Source organism: Monodelphis domestica, chromosome 1, assembly GCF_027887165.1.
Source record: "Monodelphis domestica isolate mMonDom1 chromosome 1, mMonDom1.pri, whole genome shotgun sequence".
NCBI lineage: Eukaryota > Metazoa > Chordata > Mammalia > Didelphimorphia > Didelphidae > Monodelphis > Monodelphis domestica.
The window spans coordinates 173125319-173148513 of NC_077227.1; the positions used below are offsets into that span (position 1 = coordinate 173125319).

General features: G+C 37.7%; 3 non-coding genes across 3 annotated transcripts; all 3 read right to left on the minus strand.

Moving 5' to 3' along the window:
• Positions 1-1624: 1624 nt before the first annotated feature.
• LOC130456760 (small nucleolar RNA SNORA79) lies at positions 1625-1772 on the minus strand. The gene has a single exon (XR_008915803.1). It is a non-coding gene; the product is annotated as a small nucleolar RNA SNORA79 (small nucleolar RNA).
• Positions 1773-4940: 3168 nt separating this feature from the next.
• LOC130456788 (small nucleolar RNA SNORD126) lies at positions 4941-5017 on the minus strand. Its single transcript, XR_008915821.1, has one exon. It is a non-coding gene; the product is annotated as a small nucleolar RNA SNORD126 (small nucleolar RNA).
• A 3801-nt stretch (positions 5018-8818) lies between these two features.
• On the minus strand, positions 8819-8895 carry LOC130456789 (small nucleolar RNA SNORD126). Its single transcript, XR_008915822.1, has one exon. It is a non-coding gene; the product is annotated as a small nucleolar RNA SNORD126 (small nucleolar RNA).
• Positions 8896-23195: the final 14300 nt, after the last annotated feature.

Genomic DNA, 23195 nt, shown 5'->3' on the forward strand with positions numbered 1-23195 from the left:
CTTATTATGAAATAGTCCCTTAAATTGTAAACTGTAACCAAATTGTTGAGGACTTTAAATGACAGACGGAGGTGTTTTTTATTCTATTGTGAAAAGCGAACTATTTAAACTACTTCCAGAAGAGATTTCATCTATGTACATATTGTCATATGGCAACTGCATATTGGTAGAAAAGTTGAAAAGGTTTTTTTTTTATTTCCTTATAAATAGGAATATAGTAAGCAATAGCCATCAGAGGACATTGAAAGGGATAAGAAATACAAACTAAGACCCTTGTAATTTTGAATTTTAAGGGGTAAAGATTATAAAGAAGTAGCAGCAAAATTTATTGGACAAGGGGCATGAGAGGCAAAAAGTTCAAGATTGGAGCAATTAGGTGGCTCAGTAAATGGTAGTAACAGGTCTGGAGTCCATAGGATCTGGATTTCAAATTTGGTATTCCAAGTTGTATGATCCTCTTAATCCCAAATGTCTAGCCCTTATTGCTTTTACCTTGGAACCAACACATAATATGGAATCTAAGGCAGAAGGCAAGATTTTTTTTTTAGAAAATGTTTGCAAAGTTTTAAGCCTTAACAATTGGAATGGTAACTACCAGTGACAATAAAGTACAAAAAAGCTGATTTTGATGGAGAACATTAATGCAGTTTTAGTTCACAAGTCAAAGTTTCATTCTCTTTTTTTCACTTTTTACTAATTTGTAGTCTTCTTTTAGTTTTCCAACTCCCAAAATTACTGACAAAGGCAATTCAGTAATTTTTAAGAAACATGTTTAATACTAAATGTATTATACAGCTTAATTTTCAAGCTCAACACAAAATATTCTTGAGAATATCCAAATCCGTTCTGGTTCCATAAACAAAAAGGCTAAATGAATAGCCTTCTAAAAAATTAATGTTAAGAACATTAGGCAAATCTTCCATTGTAAATCTCTCACAAAGAAAGCAATTCCTGAAGTCTTATGTTAATAGTCATGTACATAAACATTTATGTATATATATCATAAACACTTCAATTATCTTGGAGCACCATATTCAGACATGGTAGAGAAAAAATGGTTACTTATAGTAATTTAGTTCTATTCTCCTAGTTAGACATAGTTGTTATGAACTCAATTATATAAATAAGCTATAATTATACCACCACTTAAAATACAAACAAAAATGTTCCAAACTAATTCAAATACTATTTATTTTTAAATTGGCTAATTTACAATCTTTGTCCTTGCTAACCATCAAGGCCAAATTTTAAGGAATTTTATCATATTTCGTGCTTCATATATGCAAGATGATTCATCCATTTTTAGTACTTATTAGTTCTGGTGAAGTATAGTCAGTTTCTAGTTTTAAAGCTGTAGGTGAATGCTTTTATCTTCATTCTGAAAAGGAAAAAAAAAACACTTTGAAAATCAGAAAGCAACCTTTCAAATAATTAAATCCACCCAAATATCTAGTTAAGTTTACATAACTGTAATATAAAACTATACCAAAATTAAGTTTTAACTGCTAGGTTTTAGTTCAAACTAATTCCTTGCCTTCCCCCTTAGCTTTTATTTAAAAGATCGGTTTGTCTCATCTATAAGCATGAGATAAGGAACATCCCATGTTATTAGATCAGATTAACCTTATGTCTGGCCCCGCAAAATTCAGAAAGCACTAACGGATGGCCAATCCATCCAATGGTGCCCTGAGTGAAGAAAAGACCAGATTTGATCTGTGATGGCCTAAAATCCCACTGCCAAAACTCAAAAGCAATGAGAGGAACAGCCATCTGGATCTTAACAAAATTATCTTAATACATTAAGCTTAAAGACAAAGACAAAATTCTTAACATTCAAAGGCTATGAACCAACAATTTTCAACATAGAAATCTAAACCTTCAAGAGTCACAACAAAACATGCTCTGAGAATATATTCCATTGGAAAAAAGGTAAGTAAAGCAACTGAGATTCCATTCCAACTCACATCTGAATGTCACACTATTTAACACACCAATATTAATGCACACTATTAATGTATAGCTACAAATTTACCTACTGTATCTAGAAAACAATTTGGAACCATTCTGCAAGTTACTAAACTCTATGTACCTTTTGACCCAATGAATACTACTAAGCCTATTTATGCCCCTAAAGATATCAAGGGACCTATAATGTATCTCTTAAATATACTTTTAAAAAAATGCTTTTTGTACAAAGAACTGTAAATTAAGGGGATGGTCATCAAAGAATGGCAAAGCAAATTAAGAGTACAGTATAGGAAGGTAATAGGAGTATTAATGTGCTAAAGAAATGCATATCCTTTGATCAAGCAGCAGCACAGGTTGATCTATATCAGAAGGGAAAAGGGGAGACCCACATATACATAAATATTCATAGCAGCACCTTTTGTGAGGACAAAGAGCTGATAAATGGAAGTGCTTATCAATTGAGGAGTGGCTAAATTATGGAAGACTATTATGGATTACTATTGTGCTGTAAGGACTAATCAATGATTTTGGGAAAACATTGGAGAACTTGTATGATCTGACAGGAAGGGACAACCTATATGTAACAATTTATATGTAACATTGTATAGTCAACTTTGATAAACTAAAGGATGCTTATCAACTCAATGATCACTTGTGACTCCAGAGGACCAATGACAATGCATGCTTCCTACTTCTAGCAGAAAAAATGGACTCAGGGTGGAAGACATATTTTTGGACATAGCCAATGTGGAAATTTGTTTTAGCAATGATTGTTACAAGCATTGTTTTTTCCAATGACAGAGAGAAAGTAGAAGGGAAAATAGCAAAGAGATTATTAGCAAGATTACAGTAGGAACTAGTTTTACACAAACTACATAAGCTCAGGTACATGGAATGGGAAAAAAAAAAAGGCAGAATAAAATTTAAGCGTGAAGCATTTTGCACCAAACATTAGCTATTGCATCAGTCTCTTTTCCAAGTGTCCAGACAGAGCAGTGCTTTTGTTTCATTAACTCTAGTTAAAAATGCCCGAGTACAAGAGTTTGATAGCTCTTAATAAACCTAAGAAAAGTTATGTGCCAGGGTATTTTAATACATCACATTATTAAATAATGGAGTTCACTATTAGATGATTACTATTAGGTTCTTCACTAATGAATGCCAACAAGGTTTTAGTGATGATCACTTTCTTGATAAAAAAAATTATCCCAAGCTATCCAAACCAGCCTCAGTATGTAACAAAAAAATATATACTTTTTAAAAATAGGTATGCAACATTAAGTGTTCAGTTCTGTTGCAGGTTAAGAGGCATCTGAGATCCAGTGCAACCCAACTTCTTTACTCTCCATCTTAAGCTCAAAAGGATAGAACATCTAAAACAAACATCTTACCACATAAAATTTTTTTAAAAACATTGCTTAGTCTGCTTAGCATTATATGTGATTCAAGATTTTTTGGATCTAGTTTTCATCCACCCCCCATTACATGTCAATACAATTTTTAAAAATTTTCTGACATTCTGAAAGCCATGTTCTCTTCTCTATAAAATTTTTTTAAAAACATTGCTTAGTCTGCTTAGCATTATATGTGATTCAAGATTTTTTGGATCTAGTTTTCATCCACCCCCCATTACATGTCAATACAATTTTTAAAAATTTTCTGACATTCTGAAAGCCATGTTCTCTTCTCTCCCACCCCACCCCTTCCCTTCAAGAAGGCAGGTAATATATGATATAGGTTGTACATGTTATCAGAAAATACATTATTGGGGGCAGCTGGGTAGCTCAGTGGATTGAGAGCCAGGCCTGGAGACTGGAGGGACCTAGGTTCAAACCTGGTCTCAAGACACTTCCCAGATGTGTGACTCTGGGCAAGTCACTTAACCCCCATTGTCTAGCCCTTACCACTCTTCTGCCTTGGAACCAATACACAGTATGGATTCCAAGATGGAAGGTAAGGGTTTCAAAAAAAAAATACGTTATTTCCATGTTCACATATTGTGAAAGGAGACGCATAATGCTTACACTAGAGAAAAATTCACAAAGGAAGAAAAGTGAAGAATGCCTTGTTTCAATCTGCTTTCAGATTCCATTTTCTTCTGTGATAGCGGATAACCATTTTTGTCATGTCAGTAGGACTTTCAATCATGGCATCTACCATTAAATAATGCAAGTGGAGAAAGTGATTTTGGTTATAGCTTCAGTCTCATCTCTGCAAAAGAAAAGGCCAAAAGTTACCAAAAATTACTATCTAAATGTTAGTAGTATGATTCTCCATTTTTCTCTAAAACTGGTCACCTTCATACACTATCAGCCAACCTTTATTCCAAAAATATATAAATTAAATAAACATATAAATAAATAAACAAATAAATAAAGTCCAACTTCCTCTAGGGATACTCTTGTTCTATCAGAAAATACTGATAAAATGGTGACTAGACTACAGAAAACTGATGACAAAATAAACTTCTACCTTTTGGCAGAGGAAAGGGAATTAACATACAGATTTAGACTTAAGTTTTCAGACATGCTCAATATATGAATTTCTTTTCCTAGATTATACTTATTTGTTACAAGGAAGTAGTCGTTTACAAGATAACATATTTTAAAGAATCAGTTTCTTATAATCATGTAAACTTGAAAATATTCATAATTGTTGGTATTTGTTGAGATCATGTCTCCTTAGCATTCAACAGGGTGCCTGTGACAATAATGCTTTTTCCTTCATTCACTTATTTTTTTCTACTTTAAGAGTACTACAAACTCATAAAAATAAAAACTTCAAAATAAATGTATGTCATTAATTTTAAAGAGACAAATGTCCCCTTTTAGAAGGGAAATTGTCACCATACCAAGTTTACAATATGGTATTACAGTCACAAAAGTTAGAAATTGGTATATAGATCACTAACCAGGACTTAAAGTCTAGGAATAAAACTAACCACATTTCCTAAAGTGTTCATCTCTGGTTCTAGTCTGCTCAGAGTATGCATGCAATCAGGGTAATCAGCTGAAACACGGACTGAAATTGCATTTCATCATGGCAGACACTTTATGTGTAACTATGATACCTTTTTTCGGGGTGTTCCCTGAACTGAAAAACCCAGCTCAAAATAGGCCCTTTAGTTTCAGAAGTGAAGACAGCTCTTCACTCACCCAGTTATCTTTTATTCATTCAATAAAGAGCTCTCCCTGCTGCTGGAGGACAAAATGTGAGACAGAACACCTCCCAAGCTGCTTATAATGTTGCCCCTCCATAATGATGATCCATCCAAGTAAAGACAGAATTCTTTTAACTCACCTCTAACACTGAGTGCAGCTTCTGCTTGCAAGTCAAGGACATTAAAACTGTAGGCCCTTCTCTGAAGATTCTAGGAAATGAGACCACATAGATCAAAATGAAATATATTTACATTATTTAATTGCTTTACACCACACCATCATTTAAATCACAAAAACTTTTTTCAAAAAAGTTGCAGCCATTTTGACAAGTTTTTTAAATGTCAATGTTCAATGCTGACTCATTAGCATCATAAATATTAAATGCTAAAGGTCAATACTGCCCTAACATTCCAAAGGTTAAGTTTAATATGCCTGAGCAAAGATAGTACACTTTGTAACACTAATATGCATACCCATAAGACCCAGCAAATGATCCAGTTTTATTCAGTAAAATACCATGCACAAGTATGTTATTTTTCAATGACCAAAGATTAATAGAGTATTTCAGTTTTGCTAATCTCAAGTGTTGCTGTCAGCCATATCCAGGCTTCAATTAATGAACATTTATTAAGTGCCTACTATGTCAGACATAACACTTCTTCCTATAAAATGAACTTTCTTTTTTTATGGACAAATATGAGATAGTACCATGCAGCTCTTTATTCCACAAGATGGCAACATGCAAAATTTTATCTTATAAATGGAGACCTACCCAGGTCATGTGTCACTTTAAATAAATGTCAAACTGAGTGAAACAGACCAGATAGTGCAGATGACTTTCTTTCCTTTACTAAACTGAAGACCCCTCCCAAAAAAATTAAGCTTGTAGAAATGCATATAGGAATTAACTTTCAATTTTGTCATCTTTACATATCAGGTAAGAATTTATTAAATCCACAGGAGATACAAATGAACACTTGAGATCTAACCTAAATTGTGTTATTAAAAAATGAAAAACAATCCCTCGAACAGGTATCCTAAAAAGATTGTGCAGAGTATAGATATAGAATATGTCTATCTCAGTCAAGCTGCCAAGTACAGAAGGGGCACTCTGACCCATGCCTGGTCACCCCACCATCAGTCAGCCTGGTTGTTGGTTCCTATCTCAGGGCCCACCATACTAGTGCTGGACCCAGTGTGGACCTTCAAGCTGACTTTAGCCCTAGCGCAGCTCAGAATTCCCAAGTCCAGCCTCCCTGGTAGCAGAAATTGTAGTTGTGCAGCACCATACAGGGCCAAAAAGCTTATGATTATTTAAAGGGTACACATGTCAATGGTAAATAAGGAATAGTTTTTAGAGAGGAAAGCATAGCTGTCAGACACAACTGCAGAGCTTCCATCATAGTTGAAAGATTGTAGAAAACTGGCCACAAGAGTGAAGGACACACGTTCCAATTTTCAAATAAGAAAATATGATCTGCAAAGGATAAGGCAACAAACTTGAACCCTTCAATTCCTGAGGAATTTTAGAATAAACCATCCATTCAATAAGGGCATCTCCTTGAGGACAGAATAAATGTCTTTTGTCTCTCTTTTTACATCAACAGCTTTTGCATGACGTAAGCAGTAACCATCTAGAAAGGGAAGTGATTATAAATAGCCAGCATGGCTTCATCAAAAAGTGGCTGAATCAGTTTAAATTCATTTCCCCTTGAGGGGATTATTAGATGAAAGCAGAGTTGGAGATATAGTTTTATCTAGATTTTAGCCAAGTTTTTGGGGGGATGTTATCTCCCATTCTTCTTGTAGAGAAGATGGGAGAGGTATAGACTAAACATTAATAAGAGATAGATTCGACTGGTTGACTGCCTGAACACAAAAGAATGTGAATGGTTTCCTTGTCAATGTGGCAGGTCTTCAATAAGATCTGTACTATTACAGCATATTCATTCAAACCTAAAGATGACAAAAAGCTAGGGGAGTTAACATTGTGGAAGAGACTCAGTATCCAAAAACATCTCTCCTAGTTAGACCACTAGGCTGAATCTAATAAGATGAAATTTATTAAAGATATATGTAAAGTCTCAGCACCTAACAAAAAAGTAATTAGCACCACCAACACCAAATGGGAAACGCATGGTTAGCACTTGATCTAAGAGCTGAAGATTTTAGTGGAATATAAGCTCATATATGAATAATATGCAGTATGAATAATAGCCAACATTTATAGAGCAGCTGCCAATAGGCTAAACACTTCAGTTATTTCTTTTGATCCTCACAAGTCTGTATAAGGTAGGTGCTATGATTATCCCCTTTTTATGGAAAAACAAACTGAGGCAGAGTTGTGAGTTGCCCAGGGCCATGGCCACACAAGCTGTCTGAAATGAGGTTTGAACTCAGTCTTTTTGGTACTCTACTCACTACACTACCTAGCAGCTAAAGTTAATGCATACTGGGGTATGTTTAAGAGGAAGGCACCTTCCAGGAATAGGAAGTGATCATTCCCACAGTACTCTGCTTTTATCAGACCTTATTCAGGAGTGCTGGAAACAATCATTTAGTTTAAGGACACTAATAAGCTGGAAGTATGTGTTTCAAGGATGACTGAGATGGTCAAAGGCTTTGACTTAAATGCTATGCAGATCAGTTGAAAATGGGCATATTTAGCCTGGATAAGATAAAATTCAGGGGAGACCTGATAACTGACTTCAAATATTCTAAGGGTTGTCAAGTGAAAAAGGGAATAGACTCATCATGCTTAGTTCCAGAAGATAAAGCCAAGGAGCAAGAAGCTGCAAAGAAACAAATTTAAGTTTCATGTCAGAGAAAGCTGCTTCCTTGTCCTTGGGGGTGGCTGAGCACTTGTTGGGTTTGTTCTAGTGATGATTCCTTCCATGTACAGAAAAGGCTACTATCAAATTCTGATACCACCCATTCTGAAGTCTGTCATATTATGTAAAGTACACCAGAAATGTGAGAAAGCTGAAAAACAGTCTCCAGTCTATTGTTAAGCAGGATGGTTCTCTGGAACCCTAGACTGTATTGTAAAACTCAATTGACAGCCATCTCCTGGAAAGCATTCATAATGATCCCAGATAGCAAGAGGTTATTATCCTGTTAGGTAGATGAACATTTAAATGACAAATTTATGGTTACATATATTTGAAATTCAATTTATATTTTTATATTATTTATATTTTATATTCATACACTTATATTTATTGATACATCAATAAGTATTGTGTATTTATATTATTTTTATGATAAATCAGTTAGGAAACACCAATATCTACTTAAGTCAAATCCTATAACTTACCTAAAAGAGATGCAGAAATGCTACACTTCATCCCTTCCCATGCTGAAAAGTTCAATACCAGCTAACCTGGTCCATGATGGATATGGATCTGAGACAAGGTAGTTTTGTTTTCGGTGCTGGGCTTCTGCACTCCCCAGTTGTCCCCAGAGAGCCATGTCTCTTTCCCTGATGAGGTTTTAGCCCTTCTTCCACTAAAAGCCAATTCCATCTTCAACCTAAAACTGGAAAACAAAAAGAAACTTCTCTATTACTATCTGGAACTAGTCACACAACTGCATTCTGCTCATAGCTTAATATGTTAAGGAAAAGATTCATGGGATCGAAACTACACTGGTCAATTCTAGCTGGAAAATCCCCCAAGGACGAAAAGTTTTGGCTGCTCAGGGCATGTGTATAATCAGGGCAATCAGGTGAAACACGGACAAAACATGCAGCTCATCATGGCAGAAAACTTTTCCAGGAACTATGCTGTTTTTGCAAATCAAGTGACTAGGAGGGATTTTGATTTTTTTTTTAATTAACAAAGGGTCGAAACATTGTGACCCCTACCTTCCTCCTTTCCTATTCTAGATTAGGCAACAAGCAATATACAGGCTAGAAGAATTAAGAATTAAATAGTTTAAAAAGGAAAACAATTTCTCTAAGATCTACAACAGTCTCCTCACCTGAGCAACATTCTATTTGCTATGGGTCCGGAGATCACAAACATTGCACGAAAATATCCATTTTAAAAAGCTCTTAAAATGGCCTACAGCTACACTTCTTAGCATCCAAAGCTTCAATTACATTTACAAATTAATGCTGCTAAAGAAAAACAAACGAATTACGCACCTGAAATGAGCATTTAAAAATAAAGATCAGCACCTTAAGACCTGCATGTGAATTTGGAGGCCACGTGGTTTCTCTTAAAGGCACAAAGCCCAGTTTTCTCATTCCTCCCTCACCCTCATCATAAGCACTAAACCGCAAGATAAACTAACCCATATTTAAAAGAGTAGCTGTTGGCAAAAAGATCTGCATGATGGGTTGCCTATACAGTTTGGCTCTCTCTGCAGAAAAGCCATTATGTAATCCATCATATTTTAAAGATGTTTATCCGTTTTTGTGTCAGCACAAGGTGACCCTCCGGGGGAAAAAAAAAACCACCTTCCAATTTTCATAGCAAAAACTGCTATGAAAATTTCCCACCAGAAATTTCGTTAAAAAAAAAAAAAGCTAACACATCCAAAGTCCTATCCAGGCCAGAAAACTACAGTGGTTAATAGGAGACCCACAAATGATCTAACTTCTTTGAACACGGCACATATTTCACACCAATCGATAAATCAATGAGGAGGCATTTTTAATAATCTAGTCGACATTTGTTGCCCATTCTTTTATTAAAGCCACAATTCATATTATTAATCTCATTGACTAATGAGAAAATGGAGCTGGGGTAAAATGAAATTTAGAGCCAACACCATTCAGTCCCAATCAAGGTTATTAGGGCAAAGAAGCTAGCAATCTAAATTAAAGTTTTCAGCTTAAGTTTTCAAAAAAATCTAAGCACAAAATAAAGGACTTACTCCCAGGCCCAATGAAACCCTATCTCCAATGGTTGCTAACAGTCTCCCCCAACCCAGCCCAAATACTATTTGCAGCAAGAGTGAAAAATTAAGTGATAAAATAATTTTTTTAAATATTAAACAAAGAAGTAATCTTCTCCCCTCCTCCTCACCCACTTACGGACACAGATAGGAACAGAAAACGTGCCAGGAAGGCAAGATCAGATTTCTTATTCAGGTTCAAATCGGCCTGCCCTTTGGCAAAGAGGAAAAATTAGCTTGATAGTAGCTATCAAGGTAGTTATTCATAAAAGGCCTTAGCGCAGTTCCCGGTCCCGCGGAAGGCTCCAGGTCACCGCCAGCAGAGCCCCGGCACGTGGGCAGCTCCAAGGCCTGGCTCAGCTTCCCCGTCACCCTCATCCGCATCCCAGGATAAACCTCCACACCACCCCGAGCTTTCTCACGACTTCACAGGGTCTAATCTTGCTTCTAGCTAGCATTAGGAATTGAAAACAAGAATGGATGGTTCCCCTAAAATACTGATTCAAAAGGGATTGAGAAGACCCCCAAGTACTACTCACCAGCCCACCAGCAGGAAAAAAAGGGGGAGGGCCCGGAAGCTGCATTAATAAGCAATGGAAACACCTGATTGGCTAGTTAGTTCAAAGCAAAATCCCACCCCTTCCTCCACCTTAAAAGGTGTTGAAATTATGTGTTTGCTTTTAACTTTTTTGCAAGTATAGATTCTTTTGGTCATCTGATGAAGCCTTTGGTCCCCCTTCTCAAAATGATATTTTTAAATGCATAAATACATAAGATCACAAAAGAAATAAATTCTATTGAAATACAGTGGGTTATGTATCCCATCTAGCTTTGTTTTTGAGCAAAGTTTGCTTAACAAGATCAGACTAATGAAGGTGATTTAAATAGACTCTGAACATCAAACTTATGTAGCATCAGAATGTAGCAAACCATATTTATATCTTTAAAGGATTATCTCCTTTATGTAGGGATTTTGTTGTTTAGTCTGTTCAATCATGTCAGATTCTTCCTAATTCGATTTTGGGGTTATCTTGGCAAAGATACTGGAGTAGCTTGCCATTTCCTTCTCTAGCTCATTTCACAGATGAAGAACTGAGTGAGGCAAACAGGGCTAAGAGCAGGATCACATAGCTAGTGTCTGAGGCCACATTTGAACTCAGGACTATAGACCTGGCACTCTATCCATTGTACCACCTAGGTACCCTTTATGTAGGGATAAAAGACCCCCAATTTAAGAACCCAAATCGGACTATAAATAGATAATGGTTCAATGAGTAATCTCTTTAGTATTCCCTCAGCATTTAGGTCCTAGGTACCTATATTACTGATAACAGCACTGGACTTAGAACCCCATCTTAGATACTGACTTATCTGTAGCCCTGGGCAAGTCATTTAACTTCTCTGTGACTCAATGTCCTCATCTGTAAAAAGAAGGCATTGGATTCATAGGCCTCTAAGCTCTAAATCTATGATTCTAAATAAATTCCAAGCTGGACCTCCAGCCTCCAGATCTTCTCAGCTCTAGTTTATCTATATACTGACACTTGATTAATCTTCCTTATTATACACAGATCTGATAACATTCTATCAACTGCATCCTGATCCAAAAATCTTAAGGTGTTCCCCATGGCATAAAAGTCTAAAACTTCTTACCCTGACTTTCACTACCCCAATCTGGTCCCAATCTGCCTTTCTAGTTTTATTATAACTATTTTTATCATGACTAGGCAATTCAGATATTTTACTTTTATTCAAATAATGTTTAAAATATACAGACTTACAAATATTATTCTTATGTAAAGATTCATTTTATATTTTCCTCTAAAATCTATACCAGTTACTTACCTTATATCCTAGTCAAACTATTCTTTTTGCCATTCCCCAATTCTCCAGCTTTCCTCAAATCTGAAATATCACCTACATAAAGTCACCCATGATCCCCAGCCAGAATCAGTCTCTACCTATTCTGGTCACCAAGCTTTCTCTTATAATATTCTACATTTATATATGTTGTGACCTTTATTAGAATGTAAACTCTTTGAGGGCAGAAACTGTTTTTGCTTTTTCTGATAGCCAATAGGTTGTTTATTAATTGATTGATTTACTGGTTGATTATGTACTTAGACTCTGTATTTGAAAACATTCTATTCTTTGAGCTCATCAAGTTGATTTCATTTACATTTCTCTTAAAGAGATTTGGAAAAAATCTTTCCTAATTTTTCATTGCAATTCTTCTGAATAGTATATTCATATCTTTTTACCTCTTTTGGGGAAAACATTCTTCAACCTTTCTTATTTTACAGATACACAAACTAACCACAGAAAAAAGTAGTTTGCTGGAGGTAATACAACAATTAAGTGGTAGAACCAAGACTCAAACCCAGGTCTTCTGACCCTAAACTCACTGCTTTTTTCACTGTATTACATGTAGGGGCTTTTGGCTATTCAGGGAGGACTAACACCTCTAGTGTGAGGGCTGGCCAAGCCCTTTCCAAAGCTGCTGTCATCCACCTCAGGTGTCCATTTTTCATCCAATTCTCACCTGTGACTCCAAGAAGCTATAGCATGTGCAGCAGCCACACTGCAATAAAACTACCCCAGCGAATGGGTTGAACCAAGCTGAAAGTAATCAACAGGCCTCAAACCCGTCAGTGAGTCACAGGGATGTCTCTCCCCTGAGCATGTGAACACTCCCCCTAGTAGAATGGGTAGATGAGAATAATTTGTTCCAATGGCCACAAAGGAGCATGAGGGGCAACAAAGAGTACTTGGAGCTCGGTCAGGCATCAATGATTCCAAGGTCATCCACTGCATTTGGGACAGTTGCCAGTCATCCCAACTTTTGTCCTGCTACTGAACTTCAATGACTAGAAGACAGTGAAGAATAAAAATTTGTACAACTATGCTTCACTTAAATTCAATTCACAGCAGTTGATACTCTGTGACACCATTAGACCTCTTTGAAATGAAGGACCAACAGCAACAATCATGCTGAATATGGGGGAGATCTCCTAAGTAGATCTTGTCTGTTTCTCTTCACATCCACCCCCTAGTTCAGGCCCCCATTGCTTTTCTTCTGGGCTATTATAATGGCACTCTAATTGATGTCTTTAACTCCACTATCTTCCCTCTCCAGTCCATCTTCTACACCATTTCCAAATATAATATTCCCAAAAATATAGTTCCAACTGGTTCATTTCACTGCTTAAAATTTTACTTCCTTTTGATTGTAGGATAAAATACTATTTTCTGTATTTGGCTTATAGAACCTTTCAGGAATTGCCTTTATTCCACTTTTCCATGCTTCATGAGATTAGCCTCTTCATGCACTCTATATCTCAGCCAAACTGGCACATAAGCTATTTCCTATACTAGATGCTCTCTCTCCTCTCTCCAAGGTTTTGCAGGCTACCCTGTGTACCTAGAACACCTTCTCTTCTCACCTCCCTCTTGTAGAATCCCAAGCTTCCTTCAAAGCTCAGCTCAAGTGGCCCCCTCATATAATAAACCACATTTATATAATGTAAACTATGTGATCCTTGGACCACTCCAGTAGGGGCAAGATCCCAAATAAGCTCCTGTTCCCTTTCTGAAATCTTAAAAAAAGGCAAGAGAAATTGTAGCAACTGTCTACCAAGAGATTATTAACACATCTGATTTATTTCATATATGGGCAAATCATTCAATCTACCAGCAAAGTGATTTTTATCATTTCTTCTGGTCTCATATCTGAAAGAACCTCTCCTCTGGCCACCAGAGAACATTCCATCTATAAAAGTCTAGGTTCTTTCCTTATCCCTCAGGACCATAGTCCCCACCTCCAATTTGTAAACCGAATAGTTTAAAAGCCACATGGGGCCAGACTCAGAATTCAATTAATATGGAATATTGATTAAATCTAAAAACTTGAAATCTATGATTCTGAAGTCCCGACCTCACATCTAAAATCTACTCAGTCAACAAAAGGCAGTGTGCATTGGGATTACCAAAAAAGAGGTCCCCCCCAAAAGTGGTCCTTGCTTTCAAGACATTAATAGTCTAATGGGAGAGCAGCAGGTAAGCAATTATGGACAAATGATATGTATAGGATAAATTGGAGGTAATCTTAGAGTAAGAGCACTAAGATGAAGAAGGAGGTATAGGGAAGGCTTGATTAAGTTGTATTACCTTAATAAGACAGAAGATATGTTTGTCAACTAACCAAAACTAATACCATTTGGTTTTAAGCCCTCTATGCTTTCAGTTGTTACGTAATTACTCTCTCCTTGGCTAGATTTTAGGGTATTTTTGGATTTACAATAGCTCTTTATATAATGGTGGGTTAATATTTTTCAAAAAGTTCTCTAAATGTAATAATATATGTATAACCCAGTGAAATTTGCAAGTCAGCTCCGGGAGTGGGGAGAGAAGAGGGGATAGAGACAACAAGAATCATGTAACCATGCAAAAAATTAAAAAATTAAAATTTTAAAACATTCTCTCAATGCTGGCCAGTGGGTATGGTATCCCTGCTGGACAGGTTGTTCAGCTAGAATCACTCCTAAGTGCATAAGTTGTAGGTTCTACTACTTTCAGGCTTGGGCCCTCTTCTTAGCTGGGGATACAAATAAAGACAAAAAAGGAATGCTAATCTCAAGGAGCTTATGATCTAATTAGGGAAGACAATACACAAACGGAAGCAGAAAGGGCAGGTAAGATAAAAACAGGTTTATGGGTCAAGAGATGAGGGAGAAGTCCAGAGGAGCTGGATGGGAAATGAAGAAATGGCAAGTCTTGGTTCCCTCCTTAAATGGTGGTTCTAGAAGGAGCTCTTTGCTTCTCATTCTGAGGGTCTCAGGAGGAGAGGGTACTGATGAGGCATGAGTCCCAGGGATGATATGATCTGTCAGAATGAAGAGGTTCTTTGGGCATGATGGAGAAATCCAAAGGAGTACTGTTGGATGAGAAATAAATACAATAAAATTTTTACTTTATTGTTGTAAAATAACAATGGGAGAGGGGGGAGTAGAAAACACCTTCCCCTAACCTACTCATGCAAAAATATTTATAGAGCTCTTTTTGTGGTAGCAAAGAATTGGAAACTGAGGGGATGTCCATCAGTTGGGGAATGGCTGAACAAATTGTAGTACATGTTGATAATGGAATGTTGTTGTGCTATACGAAATGATAAGATGATTTCAGAAAAAGCTGTTAAGGTCTGCAGGAACTGATATGAAGCAATGTAAGCTGAACTGGTAGAACACTGTACACAATAATAGCAATATTGGACAATGATTACCTGTGAAAACTTGGCTACACTCAGTGCAATGATCTGGAACAATTCTGAAAAACTTGATGTGGAATGCTAGCCACCTCCAGAGAAAAGAACTGTTGGAGTTGTCTTTCATATTAATGTATCTTTGGTTTTATTTGGGGGGTTTGGTTATGTTTGAGTTTGCTCTTACAATGATCAATATGGAAGTAGGTTTTGTATGATAATAAAAAATGAAAAAATTTAAATTAAAAAAAAAAGAGCACCTGCCTTAGACCAATAAAAGAGTCACAGTGTTTAAAAAACAACTGAGGACCTCTTGAACTACAGAGTTTTTGATGATTATTAGGGCAAAAAGCTATTGCTTGTATAGCTTCTTTGCAGAGATGGACATTTGGAAAAGGGACTGGATGCTCATTATAAGTTAGGGCAAGGTCTCTTACTCAGAAGACTTTTCTGAACCAGGAAGAGTTGTTCAAGGCAAAACATAAACCTCTATTCTCTTAACTCCTATCTAGGAGATTAAACTCCTTAGAAATAAGTTCTAGAAGGTTTTGTCAGTCCTAAGCAATGGGTCTTTGATCTTTCTGAAAGTACACAATAATACTCCAGCTAAGGAGTGGGCCTAAGCCTGAAAGTAGTAGAATCTACAGCTTTCCCTAAAATCTAGCCAAGAAGGAGGGTGCAATTATTGACAGCTTTGTTTTATGAAACCCCAAATTTACTCTTGTCCCAAGAGAACTTGCCTTCAAGACATCCCGATAGATGCTTGTCCTAGACTGAATAATAAATCATCAAATACCCACTGAGCACCCAGATAGGTCTAAGCATTCTTTTTGTCTTCTCAGTTTCTCTTATTGCATCTAGGCCTTTCCCAGGTATTCTAGCTTTTGGTTAGACCTACTTTTCAAAGTCTCTGTGTAACCAGTCAGTTGTTCCTCCTTGGTTATACACCCTAAAACACAAATATAATCCAAGTTACAGTTACGTGGAAATTCCATGATTGGTGTCTTTTTCTGGAGCTTCCATGTGGTGGCCATATGAGCCCTGTTTCTCTTGTTCTGATTAAAGATGTGTTCTAGTATAACTACTTTGATAATTCTGTGTTTTTTCAAGTTGACACTTATAACTGCAAGCAAGGATTCAAAGGGAAAAAAATGGATTTTCCACAAATACTATGTAAATAACTAGAAGATATGAAAAAAAATAATCAACTAAAGGAGTTGGAGGAAAGAATTGGGAAGACAATAAATAACTTAAAACAGAAAGTTTAATACCTTGCCCAAGTGATAGACTCCCATTACTTCAAAATACCAATTTCTTGGCTTAGCATTAGAAGCCTTTCATAATCTCATCCCAACCTGCCATCCTGAATTTATTTTACAATATTTCATGTACCCTACATCCCAATAAAACTGGGTTACTTTTATTGGTCTCACAATTTGGCATTCCATCTCCCACCTCTGTAGATTAATACTAGATGTCTCTCATAACATCCCTAGATTTATTAGAAATTTAGTTCATATCTCACTTCCTACAGGAAGCCTTTCCTGATGGCCCTCGTGCTCTCTCCCACCCCAAATTACCTTGTAGATATCTGCCTGTTTACATGTCATACATCTCTAAGAGAATATATAATATCCCAAAAGTCTTAGTATCATTTCATAAAAATTTTTTCCCACCCTCCCATCTGTGTGCCCATCCCTTTCCCCTGCCATAGCTGGGGGGATGGTGGGTAGTAGATACAATTTTAATCTGTTAAAATTGGAAACTATTTTTCTTTATATGACCATCTGTTTTAATAGTTACCTGTCTTTTTCCTTGTTTCATATAATGTATAAACATTGTTTGCTAAATTGTGAATGGCACATTTTCCAGCAGTTGCTGGTCATACAACTCACCGACTGTAATAAACCTGTTTCTGATTCATTCTTGCTTTTTTGTATTAACTAGTACAATTGAGAAGTGAATTCATGAAACTTTTGGGCTCAAATGTGATATACATTGTCAGAGAGCATACATTGATTCCTTATCTTAATTACTTTATTACATTAGAAAGGGAGGGGGAAATAAGCAGCATCAGTGAAATCAATTTCTATTTGCTTTAAGGAACAACAAATTTAGGAGGAGAAAAAAAAAACCTACTGCATAGTCTAAGCTTACAGCTCTCATTTACCTACTAATATGGACTAAGAGGTCATAGGTGGCTTTTGTCGACCCTCAAAATAACAATTACCAAAGCAGTTATATTAGAACATATCTTTAATCTGGTTCAGAGTGTGTAGGACAGATGTGAGAGAGCGCACTGACTCAAAATGAAAAAAACAAAACACACACACACACACACACACACACACACACACACACATTCAGAGATTACAAAGCAGCAAGTCAATTTATTACTCTTACCGGCAAAGGGAGTTCACAACAGAGATGTAACTGTTGGGAGGCACCTGCTGAGTTTAAGGCAGGTGTTTAAGTATAGTTTTGTGGGGTTTTTGGAGGGGGATGAGGGGTTCCTCAGCACCAGAGGGCCAACCAATCCTCTCCTCTGTGCTTGTCATCACTTTCCTGAAATCGAATCCTGACCCTCTTCCTCGTGCAGGCCTGGGCCAAGTTGCAGGGTAGATTTAGCCTATGTGGAGTGGGGAGGTAATGGGGGGAGATTGTTCTTGACCTAGTACTTCCTGACCTGTTCTAAGTAGCAGGTGTGCAGAAAGAAAGAAAAAAGGGAGAGGGAGTGTTGTTAGGGACTTTTTTGCCTATTCTTGCAGGCACCCCCAACAGGAGTCCACTTCAAGAGAGACAATTGACATGGGCATTGTACCTCCAGAAACTCGGGCAGACTGTTATCAGGGAAATTCCTTTGCTCCCTTACATCCTTATGACTCCTAACCTAAAACATCCAATGACCCCTCTAGGACTCTGACATGATTGTCCTCCTTTGATGCTCCTTTAGATTTAAGATGGACAGAGAGATGCACCTCCAGGCTACACCTCGATCCTATCAGGTTGTATCTTAGACATCTGTCTGTCCCCTAAACTAAAGAATCTTTTATGAGGGTCATTCCAGGCAGACCCCAGTCAGATAACCAAACTCCTGACTGAATGCCTGAGGATTTACCCTATAGAATCACATCCATACCATGAAACAGCATCTGTTGTAAAGAGTATAAAATCCCCAGAATTGCTGTCGTCTGGGGGACAGCTTTTCCATCCATGCTGTCCTCCCAAGGAGCAGCCTTCCATCTTGCTGTTCCACCTGTACTATCCTCCTGGCCATTCTCAACATTACTTTCTAAATTAATAAATTTCTCTTTTTATTTTTAAGCTAAGTTTCGGGGTCTTGCATTCTTGCAGAAAGGTATCCTTCCCAAACCCAAGGGGTGCACCTCTTCACCACTGCATGGAGTTGACCACTCAAGGATGAACACTGTCTCCAATAAAGAGAATTTCCACTGACCCAAAGAACTGAGGTCACATATAGACTTTAGGAAGTATATGAAAGGCCAGACAAGAGACTAGTTTCATAAAGGCTTGGGGAAGAGGATAGAGCCAGAGGTTGGAGTACCTGGGAGTAGCCTAGATGAAAAAGAATGAACTAAGGAGACGAAAATCATACTAAAGATTTGATTCTATCCACTAATCCTATCTAAAATGACAAAGGTGTACTTTGAGGATTTATTATTCAGTCTTGTGTTGGACATTAATTTAATTAAACTCTTACAGTCTGGAACAATGGTCCGCCTGGGAGTTTCTTGAAGATAGGTTAAAGTGGTCACTTTCATCTTATTCCTTCCACCCCACTCCCTTCTCCACTGCCCAAGAAATCCCTCTGGCTTCTGAACCCAAATACCTATCAGGATCTCAAATCTCTAGCACTTCAGCTGTGGTTAGAGTGCTGAGTCTTGAAACAGGAAGGTCCAAGTTCAAATTCAGACTCAGACACTTAGCTATGTCACTGTGGGCAAGCTGTTTATCCTTTTTGAGCCTGTTTCTTCTATTGTAAAATGGGGGTAGTAATAACACCTACTTCCTAGGGTTATTCTGAGAATCAAGAGACAATAGCTGTTAAAAGTGTTTGGCCCAGTGCCCCACATAATAGTGTTTATTTATATACAAATAATATATGTATGTTTATTCCCTTTCCTGCCTTCTCCCAACAGAAATCATCCTCAAAGGAAGAAAATTTTTGTCCTATGAGCAAGATGATTTAAAAAAAAACCTGGAAAAACTTCTGTGAACTGATACTGAGTGAAGTGAGCAAAACCAAGATATTCACTGTAGATAGCAAATGGAATAAAAATGACCACCCACCCCAAATGACAATTAAACCTAATCAGAGAGTGAGCTGTGGAAGAAACAGACCTTTATTCTTTCTCATGAGGAAGGGGAAAACTCCCTAATGGCAAATGCCAATGAATGGGTGCAGATACAAACATTATGTAGGTTTCTGACACACGACCTCCTCCCCTCTCGGTCTGAGAGAGCCAAATTCAATCTTCACACTGATACCCTGTGTAGTCTGGGGACGGAATTTACAATCTAAGTGCAAAAATCTGTCCCAATCAGAAAACAGCAAGATACATAGCATGAGATCTTCATGTGCTTCCACTAAGGAGGGGTAAGGTTATGGAGAAGTAGCCATGTCCTCAGGAGTTACTCCTCTGGCTCCTAAAGGTATAAGGAGATAAAGCCTAATGGTTTTTCTCCTTGAAATGAGAAAAGAGACCTCCCAACTCACTGAGCCTGTGGCAATAACAAAATGTCCTTGAGGTCTTATTCTGTAAACCTAAACAGACTTTCATTCCTAATGGGGGCAGGAAGGATATTAACCTTGAGAAGAACAAATTAATACTTTTTCTTCCCCACAACAGTAACTACAATCTTGGACAATGAACATCGGTGAAGGATTTAGTTATTCTCAGCAATACAATGATCTAAGAGAACCCCAAAGGATTCATAAGAAAATGCCATCTGCTTCCAGAGAAAGAACAGATGGATTAGGAATCCAGACCAAAGCGTACTATTGTTGACTGGGAAAAAACACAGAACTATTAAATAGTCAAAATCACTCTTTAATCAAGGGCAAAAGGGGTTCAGTACTAGTAGGCCTTGACACAGAGCTGCGTGCCATATATGACTACACAGAGTTTGAGATTGAACTCTAGACACTCTGGTCACTGACCCTTGGGAGTGCCACTGGGCTACTTGATGACTCCAAGGAAAAAAAGAATTTGGGGATCCTATATACCATTTGGGGGAAACCCAAGGGCTGGGAAAGATGATTGGACATTACTATAACTAAAAAGAAAATGGGAGTGTTCAAACTACACTGACAGGATACAATCAAGCTTGGGAAAGGAATCCTAGCTAGAGGCTATGTGGAAGAGACATGGAGGAAGAGAGAATTTCAAGCTTGCAAAAGAAAGCTGGGGACCTGTGTAAGAGTTAAAATACTTGGTTGTCATAAACTGTAATGATTAAAATAGTGGAGGATATAAATTGTAGTAGATAAAGAGTGGATGAGTAAATTTGTGACCGCAGAAAATACGGTTTCAAGACAGTGTCTTGTTTTAAATCTAATATAAGGTGGTCACCAGGGAAATATTCCCAATTATGAAATATACCCAAGTCAACTGGGTTTTATAGAGATTTTAATTCATACAAATGAGGAATTAAAGAAAGAGAGAAAAAAGGAAATAATGAGAAAAGGATAGACCGGCCCAGGGCAGCCCTGGCCAACCCAGGCCTAAGCCTTAAGAGAAAGATCAGTCAGTCCTTAATCACTCACCACAAGATCTGTTCAAGCAAGGATTCAGAGAGACAGAGTCTCCTCAGAGGGAGTTCCAGCCAGAGCCAGCCTCCCTCAGACTGTCTTCAAGAGACTGTCCTCAAGAGCCTCTCCCAAGAGACTCCTTAGAGACTGTTTTTTAAGAGCCTCCCTTCAGAGCCTCCTTAGAGTCTGTTTCCAGAGCTCCCTCTCTTTAGGAGACTGTCATCTCCTTATAAATGGAATTTTCTCTTATGTCACCTTCCCTAAGTTCCCCCATCTACCAATCACATTAGACGTTTTTCAAAGGACAGACCTTAGTTTATACTTAAGAAGACTAATCTTTTGAGTAATTCACACCTGAGTACACTAGGATCTCTGAGTAAGTTTTCACCTCTTTGATCCTTATAAGTTCACAAGTTGCCTGACCTTGATAGGTACTTAGCACCCCTTTGTATTATATCCAAAAATAGGCATAGCTTAAGAACTTTTGTCCTACTATAAGTATGAGTTTAAGTATCTTTCATTGTTCAGCAAGGAGTTTCTTCCCCTAAAGCAGGCTTAAGTAGGGGTGGAGTAGAGGTCTTCACATTCCTGATCTAAGTAGAGTTCTCACATTCCTGATCTAAGTTCCTTCATTGTTTAAAATGGGGAATGGTCTTAAACCAACCTTATGAAGTAGGGTCTGAGAAATTTTAAGGTTCACAATCCTAACCTTATGAAGTAGGATCTGAGAATTTTTAAGGTTCACACCTGATCTGTCAATCAAGGTGAAGATTCCAAACAGAATGTTCCCAGAAAAGGCAGTTGGGGCTGGCCAGAGGGGATGAACTAAGATTTTTTTCTTCTCTGGGGGTTATTGACCAAGAGAAAGATTTCCTTGGCTTCTGGCTGAAGGGGGAAGAAGCTGAGAACTGATCCCTGTTAGTTTCTGTCCCAGGCTGAAAGATCCTGGGGGTGGGGGTGGGGGGGGGCGGGGATGCTTCTGGAGTTTGACTGAGAAGAATTTAACCTTTGTTGGTGGCTTTGTGTAATTGGAAGAAGAAAGAAGATTTAAGAGTTGTCCTCCATCTCTCTGACTGTCTCTGTGTCACAGCTGTGACAGGACTGACATTTTCCAAATCCTCCTAATTCTCCTTGTAGATTAGGGACAAACCTCATCCCTCACCTCAATCCCATTCCTGTTGTTCCCAATAAACCCCCTTTACTTGAGAAATGAAAATAAAAGAGTTTTTCCTCATAAATCTCACAGTCCACTCAGGGGGGAGGGGTGAAGTCAAAAGACTTCAAGAAGAGGGTGGTTAAGGGAGGTGAAGGGGGGAAAAGGGTAGGAAATGTCTGGATTTATTAGCCATTAATAGGGATCAATAGGCAACCCCAGAATACCCCAGACTAATCCCCTCTAGCAGCATCTCTCTACCTCTCTACCTCTCATCTATCTCCATTACAATTTATTACAATTGGCACCTCGAAGTTTTACTGAACCCCACAATCCTTACTCTGCCTTATACAGGCAGAGTAGTAAAGACAGGAAGAAACAAGGTTCAGACAAATTATTTGTGGAGTTGTGAGTGTGGCTGTCATTGCCTGTTTCTGGGTTTACCACATATTGTATAGCAGACTTACCCATATGGTAGTGGAAGCTATTGATTATATTGGCAACATAACAATGTCTGTTTTTCAGTTGCCATTCCAAGCAGACCCTATACTCTGGCAGGTCCTGTTTCAAATGTATGTGATCTTTATGACTGTCCTTCAAACTCTAACCCAAGTGAAGAAAATATTTGGATTTGTGGTTCCCCTTAAGGCAGAGAAGATTATGGCTATTGATAACAAACTGGAAGGCATGATTAAGACTGTGTTTGAACAATTGATTAAGGAGAAAGGGCTAGATCAGATTATGGACAAGGACAATGGGCAAACAGAGAGTGTACCTCAGGGAAATGAAGGTGACAATGAGAACCTGTGTGAACCTAAAAAACTCTGTCCACTAAAAGAGATCACCAAATTGTCCAGTAATGCTGGTGTGATACACTCCAAAGCCCACAGACAATTTACTCCACAGGAACTTGAATCCATAAAGAGACATTTCCCTAAATTTGTAGAGAATCCTTTCAAATCTCAAAAGGATTGTTGAAAG